At 49.3% G+C, this 9,826-nt stretch overlaps 1 long non-coding RNA gene across 1 annotated transcript in view; it reads left to right on the forward strand.

The window, feature by feature from the left end:
- The window catches only part of LOC134362891 (uncharacterized), a 59,127-nt gene extending 50,150 nt beyond the window's left edge, over window positions 1–8,977 (forward strand). The window contains exons 2-4 of the long non-coding RNA XR_010021655.1: window positions 3,838–3,969; window positions 5,579–5,695; window positions 8,198–8,977. This is a non-coding gene — a long non-coding RNA (uncharacterized LOC134362891). The remainder of the gene's footprint in view (window positions 1–3,837; window positions 3,970–5,578; window positions 5,696–8,197) is intronic.
- Window positions 8,978–9,826: the final 849 nt, after the last annotated feature.

The following is a 9,826-nucleotide window of genomic DNA, read 5'->3' on the forward strand; positions in this document are numbered from 1 at the left end:
GGCTCTGTCTCCCTCTTATATGAAAACCCAGAGAAGCAGAGTCCAGATGGAAAATCTGCACCAGACATCAGACTGTGTTATGATGAAACATAATTCCATTCAGTCATTTATGTGGCTTTGCCTAAGAGATTTCCCCCATTATCTCATGTTTTAAATCATCAACAGTGTGCACTGTTACTAAATGCAAGGTGCTGGGCTGGATTCCACACCAGGTGCAAAAGGGAGAAGTTGAGTCCCCATTCTCAAGGAGCTCATAGCAATTCTGTGAGGCAGGCCGGGCTGTTATTAGCATGTACCTTTTACAGAGGAAGAAATTGAGGCCAAGAGAGGTCAAATGACCTCTCTGCCCAAGATCTTGTAGGTAATAGAGTTGGTAGCTACGGTGTAGTTGGGACACTGGACTCCAACCTCTTGTCTTCCTCCTCTGGCTATGGGCTCACTCTGTAAGACATCAGAGGATGGGTTTAAGGCTGTCAGGGCACCTCTTGCCTCACAAATAACCAAGCAATCAGGACAATGACTGAGTCGGATGCTGCGTCAGGACCTGCTGCATAATTTGCAGGGCCCAGTGCAGAATGAAAACACAGGGCTCTTCATCCAAATATCATGAAGAGTTTCAAGATGGCAGTAGCAAAGTGTCACATGAGCTCAGGGCCCTGGGTGACATGTAGGTGCCTGTGTGACTGCCCAGTCCTATACCCCTGAAGCCCTGTCCCTCGTCCCTGTTGTGCAAATGCCTAGCGCAGAGCAAACGTATCACTGAGCAGCTCCTCCCTCCAGCTCCAATAAGAACTGAATTCTCCTGGCAGCTTTGAGCTTGCCCTGACCCCAACATTCAACCACCTGCCCTGTGGACGTGCGTCTCTTGGGCCAGCTGACCCAGCATCCTTCAGCATTTCCGACTGTGCAGATCTGCATTCTCTTGGCTGACACCGCAGCTGCCTTCTTTGTATGAGAAACCCAGTCTCCCTTGCCAAGGTTCAACCACAGTGACACCCAGGTCCATTAACACTCCCCCCAGCACTGAGAAGTGGAAATATCTACTTAAAGCTGAAGTGCTCTTTGGCAGGAGTGTCAGAACTTCACTTTCCCTATCAGCTATTTTCTCCCCGCATTTGTAATGCCTCTAGCTGTTCTGCACAAAACACCACACTATATGAGCCTTTCCATCCATCACACGAGTCTGACTTTTTCTGAATAATAGGTACACAGGAGCTGCAGACAAGCCAGAGACTACTAGAATTTCATGAATAAGAAAGATACTTTGGTATTAATTAGACATCTGAGGCAGACAGAAGTGAGTCTTAGGTCTTCTGAAAAACCAGTGAACTTGCTGTGAGACGAGCAGGTCATGTGTTCTCTCTTACCAGTTGAATTGTGTTCATCAGCTAATCAGTTGTCACCCTGTGTTAACAAGGGAGAGAACCACACGCAGGTGTGAGCCTCAGGATGTGAGACTCATTGAGCGCCATCCTGAAGGATGCTACCCTGGTGAGGTTACCTGTTCAAGGTCAATCTCCCACTAGAACTCAACCTCCGTGAGGCCAAGAACCCACTCTGTCTGCTTCCATTACACCCCGCTTCCCAGAGCAGGCATACAACAGAATGTGCGAGAGGCTCTCCACACACTAGGGAGCTTTCCGAGGATGACGGCCCTCACTGCCGGGCTCTAGAAATCTCCCGAAATGAAGAAACAACAGAGAAAACTGTGGAAACACAACCTGTACTTCCTGTCTCGTCCTTGGCAGTAAAAGTCTGCCCACCCTGGTGTAGAGTGAGACAGCTTTGTCCAGTGGGACCAGCTCATCTGATTACTAGACAGGTGACCGTGAGCAAGTTACCTAACTTGTCTGTGACTCAGTTTTCTCCTCTGTAAAATAAACTGTTAGTACCCACTTCATGGGGCTGTTGTGAAGATTTGATGAATGATCGAGCATAAATCAAAACAGACCTGGCATGTATTAGGCACTCGGTGTACACACTAGCTGCCATCGTTGCCACGTGGAAACCACCCAACCAGAGAGATAGGTACATGCACAAAGATCCACTCAGCTACTGCAACCATAGGCAGTGACCTGAAACCCGGTGTCCTCCCTGCAGCTCTGGCCACAGCAGGGACCCACGGATTCCCAGTGAGTTCTGCTGTGCTGCGACATAGACATTGCTAAAAATCACTGTGCTCTGCAAAACAGTATGATAAAAAACACAGGGCCTAGGAGAAAAATAGAGCTAGGGGCTCCATTAGTAACACATTAAAAAAAAAGATAGGAGCCTAATAAAAAAGTAGCATCATTTTATACATGTTAAATCGTTAAGAAATACACTACAATAAATACTACAATAAATATGGTACTTTGCCTTTAAAAAGACCTGAAGTTTGTTTGAGGAAGCAGGTATTAAGGGTTTGTTTTGAATGAAACTATTAGCTGGTAACTACTGTCTCCAGCAGCTGACAGGCCTGAACAAAGAGCACCAGCAGGGGACCTACCTGCTGAGTTCCTCTGGGGTTTCCCCCATCTTCAGGGGTCAAAGTGCTGCAGAGATTCAGTGACACTACCACAGTGTGAAAGTTTAAGAGCTTTTAGTACTCACAGACTGTCGGGGTACACAGCATGCCTGGACAAAGCCACACAGAGCAGAGGTCAGGGAGCACGCGCAGAGAGGGGGGCGGGGATTTGTGGGTCAACACGTTTACTGGGTCCAGAAAGTCATCTAAACAGGTTTCCCACGGGGAGCTTTCATTGGTGGGTGTGAAGCAAGCAGGCACGAGTTCCAGGAGGTCACAATGTGACTGAGAGGTGGTCGCTTTAAATTACTGGGCGAATGTCTGAATGGTCAGTGTAAAGGAGGCTGAGGGACACCAGGGAGCCCAGGCTGCTAGGCAGAGATATGCCTCTAAGTTCTTATCTCTGCCACCAGCTGGAGCCATTTGGGTGAGGGACAGTACTAGAAACTGTGTCAGCCCTGTCACAAGGGTGACAGCCCTGCTTCTGGTTTGGGAAAGCCAAACTTACTTTCAAAAGTGGATGCTGAGGCAACGTGAAGTTCTAAGCACTCACTGCAGGGTTGCAGCTTGTGAGCTGTGGTGAAGTCAGGGAAGGAGGGTGGTCTGGAATGGGGGAGAAGGTTCTAGCACCACATATGGTGGGCGTGGCTCCTAACACACACGGTGAGCCAGGGTAGCTGGGAGGTGCTGGTGTGTGTGTCTGTGAGTCTTCCTAGGCGTGGATCAGCTGGGTGCAGTTCTCAGCATTTGTTTCTGGGGACAAAATCGTGCAGAGCAGATGTGAACTTTGGAATTCACGTCACGCTCAAATTGTTCCTTCCTCTATCAATTGTGCTGGAACAAATTCACATTTTCAAAACAAGCATTACAACAGAACTCAATGCAATCTGTCCCTCAAGGACTCCCAGGCATGTTTGCGGAAGGGGAGCTTGCTCGGAGGTGGTATCAGCGGGCAGAGACTTGGGGTCCCCGCCCCATCCTCCGACTTGTTAGTGGAGTGTGGCCATCCCCGGGCTTGGCAGGGCCACACTCCACTCCCTCCAGCTGCCCTGCCCCCGGCCCCTGTGAGCCGCTCAGGCTGTGCACTCAGCACAGAGCCAGTGACCCAGGCCAGGTGTGCAGCCTGCTGTTTACCAAGCCCTCCCACACCGGGCACCTCCCAACAGTCTCACGGGAACAAAGGGCAGGCATTATTCATCCCCATTTGACAGAGATGGAATACGAGGCTCAGAGAAGCTGATGAGTCTCCCGAAGATACAGAGCCCAGGAACGGAGGGGAGCGCTACCACATCCTGGTCTTCGGCTGACCTTCCACCTGTCCTCTACTACAGCAGACTTGGGGTACCCTCACGGAGCACTGCGGTAAACCCCAGGTGCCAGGCACGAGGCCACGTGTCCAGGGACTGATGCTGCAGTGGCTTCCTCTGCTACAAGATGAGAGAAAACCCAGTCACTTGCCCCAGGTGAGCTCACCTCCAGTTCTGACACCTGTTTCTCCTTTAAACAGAAAGGACAAGCCTCCATCAGCCCTGCATCTTTAAAAATCACACCCAACAAGGCTGAGGAGTGTTCCAGCACAGCCAGGACATTAAGGTCTCTGTAGCAGGATGGCAGCATTTAGTTCACTCATGAGTCAGCAGCCCTATAAAGAAGAGAGCAGGCAGCTTGCAGGGTGTTTGCAGAGCATGACGTTGGCTCTGTGGCAGGCAGTCCCGTCTATTATTAAAATATTCCAGACTGCCACCCTCCATATCTGCCTTCAACTCTCAGACCACAAAATGGCCCTCAAGACGGGTATGCTGAGGGCCTCCATGTGAACAGGGAAGCCAGAGCACTCACGTGTAGTCACGTTCATGTTTAACACCTGTGCACCTGCTCGCCTGGACCCAGGAGCTCCCCAACCCTATCCAAGCAAAGCCCACCCTGAAGAGAGCAGGCCTGAAATAAAATCCTCCACAACCATTTCTTCTCCAGCTTTAAAGGCTGTATGGGGCCAGTGAGTCCCCAGACAACCCCACATGGCCTTTGGGGAACAAACCTGCTCTTTCTGGCATAAGCTTCAGAGATCTGAGCATTTAGCCTTCACCTGGGCCAGTGGACCTTGACACACATGCTCTCCATCAAAAAGAACCTGAAAGTAAAGCCTAGTTTGTTCAAGAAAGGCATGGATTCTAACATCACCTGCTTAGAGTATAAAATGAGGTCACATTCCTCTCGCTTTTCAGATTAGATTATCTCCCTCAAAGCTATCTCAGGGTCCTCCTTCCATAATAATCCCAAGACCCCTTCCCAAGCCCAGTGGCTGCTTTCTCAGTCCAAAGGGTTAAGTCCTGGTCACAGAACCTCAAGGAGAGACACCCAGACAACAGTTACCTGGGTCTGTTGTTGTGGCCACCGCCTTGGAAAAGGTGGCCTGACATGGTCCCCACACTCCGTGCCAGATGGCCTGTGGGCCTGAGCCGCTTAGCCAGGTGGCGGCCTCCCGTCTCCCTGCTCCTCTCTGCCTCCACTGGACCCCCAGTGTCAAGATGACACAGCACCACATGCTGACTGCTCTTCTTAGGGATGCCCAGTCGAGGTCCTGCCTGTATTTAGGACCCCACCCTCTGCCTCCCCAGCTGGGCAGGGCCAAGCCAGGCTCCATCTTCCACATTTAAAGCCCTCCCCCCAACACACACCCTGGTTTCCTGTGCAGGGAAAAGCAATGTTTCTTTCGGGGAAAACCACGATCATCCCATATTAAGTTTGAGGACATATAAATGACAGCTGTGCAGTTGGGGGCACACAGTCAGCCCTCCGCATCCATGGGTTCCACTTCCATAGATTCAACCAACCACAGATTGAAAGTATTTGGGAAAAAAAATTGTGCCTGTACTGAACAGTACACACTTTTCCTGTAATTATTCCCTAAACAATATAGTATAACAACTATTTACGTGGCATTTACATTGTATTAGGTATTAGTAATCTAGAGAGGAGTTAAAGTATACGGTAGGTTGCGGGTAGATTATATGCGAATACAGACCATTTTATATGATGGACTTGAGCATGCATGGATTTTGGTATCTGCAGGGGATCCTGGAACCAATCCCCCATGGACACAGAATGACAACTGTATTTTATTGTGAATCTTTGTCGTTGCTGTGAGAACTGCACTCCCAGCTGCACTCCATCTGAGACCTGTCAGAGGTGGGCACTGCATCAAGTGAGGTCGAGAACTCATCCACATGTGATGATCACGTGAGCCTGTGTGACCCCGGGAGAAGCTGCCGCCTTCCTGAGCCTCGGGGGGCAGAAGTTAGAGGCCCAAACCCCAGCACCTAGTTGCTGTCTGTGCATATATACATACACCTGTGTGTATGTGTGCACGTACATACGTACACACACATACATACCACAGTGTGTGTGTACTGGTGTGTATGTTTGTGTGTTGATATAAAATGGTGTGTGTATTTATGTTATATATAAGTTATATATACTGGTTTTTGTGAATGTGTTTATTATATATACTGATTTATATGTATGTGTATGTATACAACCCTGCAAGTATGTGTGTATAAATATACTGATATGTATGCAAGTATGTGTGTATGTATAGGTATGTACATATGTGTATACATATATTTACTAGCATGCTTGTGTATGGTGATTGTGTGTGTACTGATACGTGTATGTGTGTGTACATACATTGGTTATGTGTGTATTTGCTGGTATTATGTATGTGTTTACTAAGACTGTTTTAGTCTGTTTTGTGTTGCTATAACAGAAACACCTGAGACTGGGTAATTTATAAAGGAAAGAGATTTATTTCGCTTACGATTCTGGGACAGGTGCATCTGGCATGGGCCTCAGGCTGCTTCTACTCATAGCAGAAAGTGGCAGGGAGCTGGTGGGTACAAGCAGATCACATGGTGAGAGGAAGCAAAAGAGAGAGAGAAGGTGCCAGGGTCTTTTTAAGCAATGAGCTCTGGTGGGAACTAATAGAGTGAGAACTCACTCATTAATCCCCCCTCCCCCAGGGAGAGCATTAATCCATTCAGGAGGGATCCGCCCCCATGACTCAGTTTCCAACACTGCCACATTGGAGATCAAATTTCCACATGAGTTTTGGAGGGGACAACACATCCAGACTCCATCAAAGACATACATACACACACACATGCAGAACACTCTTAGGTGGACCACACATCCTCCAGTTCCCAGTCCCCATCCTTCCCTTTTATCCTACCTGTGTCCCTTCTGTGAGCTTAATTTGCATGTAAGGTTCAGGTTCTGACCCAGCAGTGCCACCTCCTGGCCAGCTCAGTATTTTTGGCACCTGATTGGCCACCAGCACTCACAGGGGAAGATGAATCAGAGGGTAGATTGGGGGAATGGGACACTTTGAATGAAGCCCCCAGGATCACAGCATTCTTAGATGGCTCCAGGAATCCACTTGCAACTCTAGAGATGACTCAAAAGGACCAGAACCCCAAGAAGTCAGTGAGTCCAGGTGAGTGTGGAAGGTTCAACCCCAAAGTGGTACAAAGTCTGGATGACCCCAGGAAGGGCAGGAGAACTCACTGGGCAGCTGGCCTTGCACTTCTGCAGCTTGTCGGGGAGGCTGGCCCCCAAGCCCACACCCAGCCCCCATACCTAGCCCTGTGGCCAGACAGCGCCTCTGAACTGAAGATAACCCAGGATGAGAGACAGTTTGACTTGCAGGGTGGAGGGACAGGGTGGCAGGAGTGGTAACGGGGTGAGGGGGGCAGTTTCAGAGGATGCCAGGGATGAGGGGCTCAGGGCTCAGGGGAATGAGCTGGCCCCTGGGGGAACCTGGAGGGGAAGAGAGCTTTAGAAGCACCAAACCAGGAAACAAAGCCAGTGTGAAGACCCAGGACTCTCAGGACCCTCAGGGTGGTGACGGGGACAGTAGGGGACTGCTCACAGGGGTCAGGCTGGGAAGCAAGCAGAGCACCTGGATTTTACCATCATCCCAGAGCAGAGACTCTCCCAAGGCAGGTAGTCTCCGCAGGTGGTCGGCCAGCGAGCTTGCACCTGCCACCTCGCTGGGCACCCTTTTTCCAGTGGGGATTCTGTGACTGTTACAAAGTCCTTTCCTGCCTCAGGCTGGCATCTGCTTTCTTACAATGTCTCCCCTTTTCCTCATTTGGCCTTTGGGATTTTCCCAGATAAACCCACTCCTCTCCCAGAAGATAAGCCCCAGCCATTTGAACACAGCCCGCTTGACCTTGAATCTTGAAGTTCGATTCAACCTCACATTCTTGTCCCTCTTCCTCAAATTCTTCCCTCCTGGCTGGGAGTCCTGAGACCTGGGTCTTGTCACCCTGCTGCTCTACATCGCAGATCCTTCATCGGTAAAATAAAGAGGTTTGACTGGATGGTTTTAGAAAGCTTTAGCGTTCCATAGTTCTCTGAAAGTTCAAAACCCATCTAGCGAAGAGACTGGTAACATAAAGGGGGCTTCATCAAATGAGTAAACGTTTGGTCTAAATATGTGGATGTACAGCTAGATACAGAAATGTAGATGTGACTGTGTCTGTACATGCACACGTGTGTACACACGGATGTGTTTAGCCACACATATACATACACATATTTCACTAAGAGGGCCTGGGAGCAGTGGCCCCCAAAAGTAATGAGCGCAGCTTGCACCCACATATTAACCTGAAATTCTGTTCTCCACTACAGGGAACTGGGAGCTCCTTGGAGAAATGGCTGGCCCCAGGGCTGGGGCAGGAAAGCACAGGATGAACTGAGAGTATCTGATTGTGCCAGAAAGCAAGTGAGGGCTCAAGGAACAAGGCGTGTCAGGGGGACACAGAAGCCGGCTCCCAGGGGCTCCCTGTTAGCCAAATCTGAGACAGTTTGAGCATCAAGTTAAAATGATAGTAACGGGTTAGAACTCACCGAATTAAGTAGGAAACCACAAGTTCATTCTGATACAAATGAATACATTGAAAGTCTGAGGAATGGGGTGTTCACAGTTTCGACACACCACCCCTCAAAATATTTTTTAACAAAGGAGAAACTGTAACTTTTCGGGGAGAAACCTGGCAGACACCACCAAATGATCAAAGCAAACACCTTCATGAATGAAACAAATTGAGCCATGCGCCAGCTGAATAGCAGTTCAGGTATTCCTGCCGAAGAGACAGAATTTGAATCGAGTCACGAAGGCACAGCAAACACACCCAAATGGAGGACAGTCAACAAAATCACTGGCCCTTAATCCTTGAAAGTGTCAGGATCATGAAAACCAAGACTGAGGAACTGCTTCAGACTGAGGAGGCGTGACAGCAAACTCCATGTGCCGATTTGAGCAGGACCCATTCATTGTACACGAACCGCTGGGACATCAGGGAGGCCCGAACAGCAGGGATGCACCGTGTTGGGATCCCGATTGTGAGCAATGGTTTTGTTATGACCGTGTAGGAGAAAGTCCTTATTTGCAGGAAATACACTGATGTATTGGGGGTGATAGAGTATTGGGATGGGTGGGTATCGATAACTTATCTTCAGATGGTTCTGGGGAAAAAGCATTATTTGTGCAGCAATTGAAGCTTTTGTGTAAGTTTGAGATTGTTTTAAATTAAAAAAAAAAATTACATGCACACCCACAAAACTCTCTTTGGCGAATGCCTGAGAAGCACAGGATTCTCTTCCTCCACTGAACAATCCTAACCAGGAGACCCTCTCGAACCTGCGTGTGCCCAGCATCAGAATCTGACCCCGGAGTGTGCTTCCCTGGCCCCGTCTCCTCCTCCCTCAAATCCTGACAGCATGGACCTCAGGGAAACACAAGCTCAGCACATCTGGCAGCCAGGCCACATAGGGTAATAGCTGGCTTTTACTAAGTACTCACTGTGCGGATGGGTTTGGGAGTCAAGCAAACCAGGGATTGAACTTGGGCTCACATTTGCTGTCTGATGCTAGGCAAGTCACCTGAACCCTCTGAACCTCAGCTCTCGGCTGTGTAATATAAGGACAATAATATTGATCTTGCCAGGTTGAGGTACGGACTAGAGGGAATTATGCAGAATGCCTGGGGCGGTAATGGTTTCCAGACATCAAACCTTCGGCAGTCTGCCTCAGAATCCCCCGGATCTCTTTATCAAATACAGGTTCCTGCAACCCACTCCTGAAGATTCTGAAGGGGCTCACCTGTTCAGCTCAGTTCCACCTGCTTTACCTCTCCCACCTTAGGCTGAGACCAGGGCAAATTAGTTAAGCCCTCCTGAATGCACCATAGTGCTGCTTACCACTGTGCCTTTGTGCACACAGTCCACCTACCCGAATGCCCTTCCCCATTTGATTGGA

Source organism: Cynocephalus volans, chromosome 14 (genome assembly GCF_027409185.1).
Source record: "Cynocephalus volans isolate mCynVol1 chromosome 14, mCynVol1.pri, whole genome shotgun sequence".
In the NCBI taxonomy this organism is placed as follows: domain Eukaryota; kingdom Metazoa; phylum Chordata; class Mammalia; order Dermoptera; family Cynocephalidae; genus Cynocephalus; species Cynocephalus volans.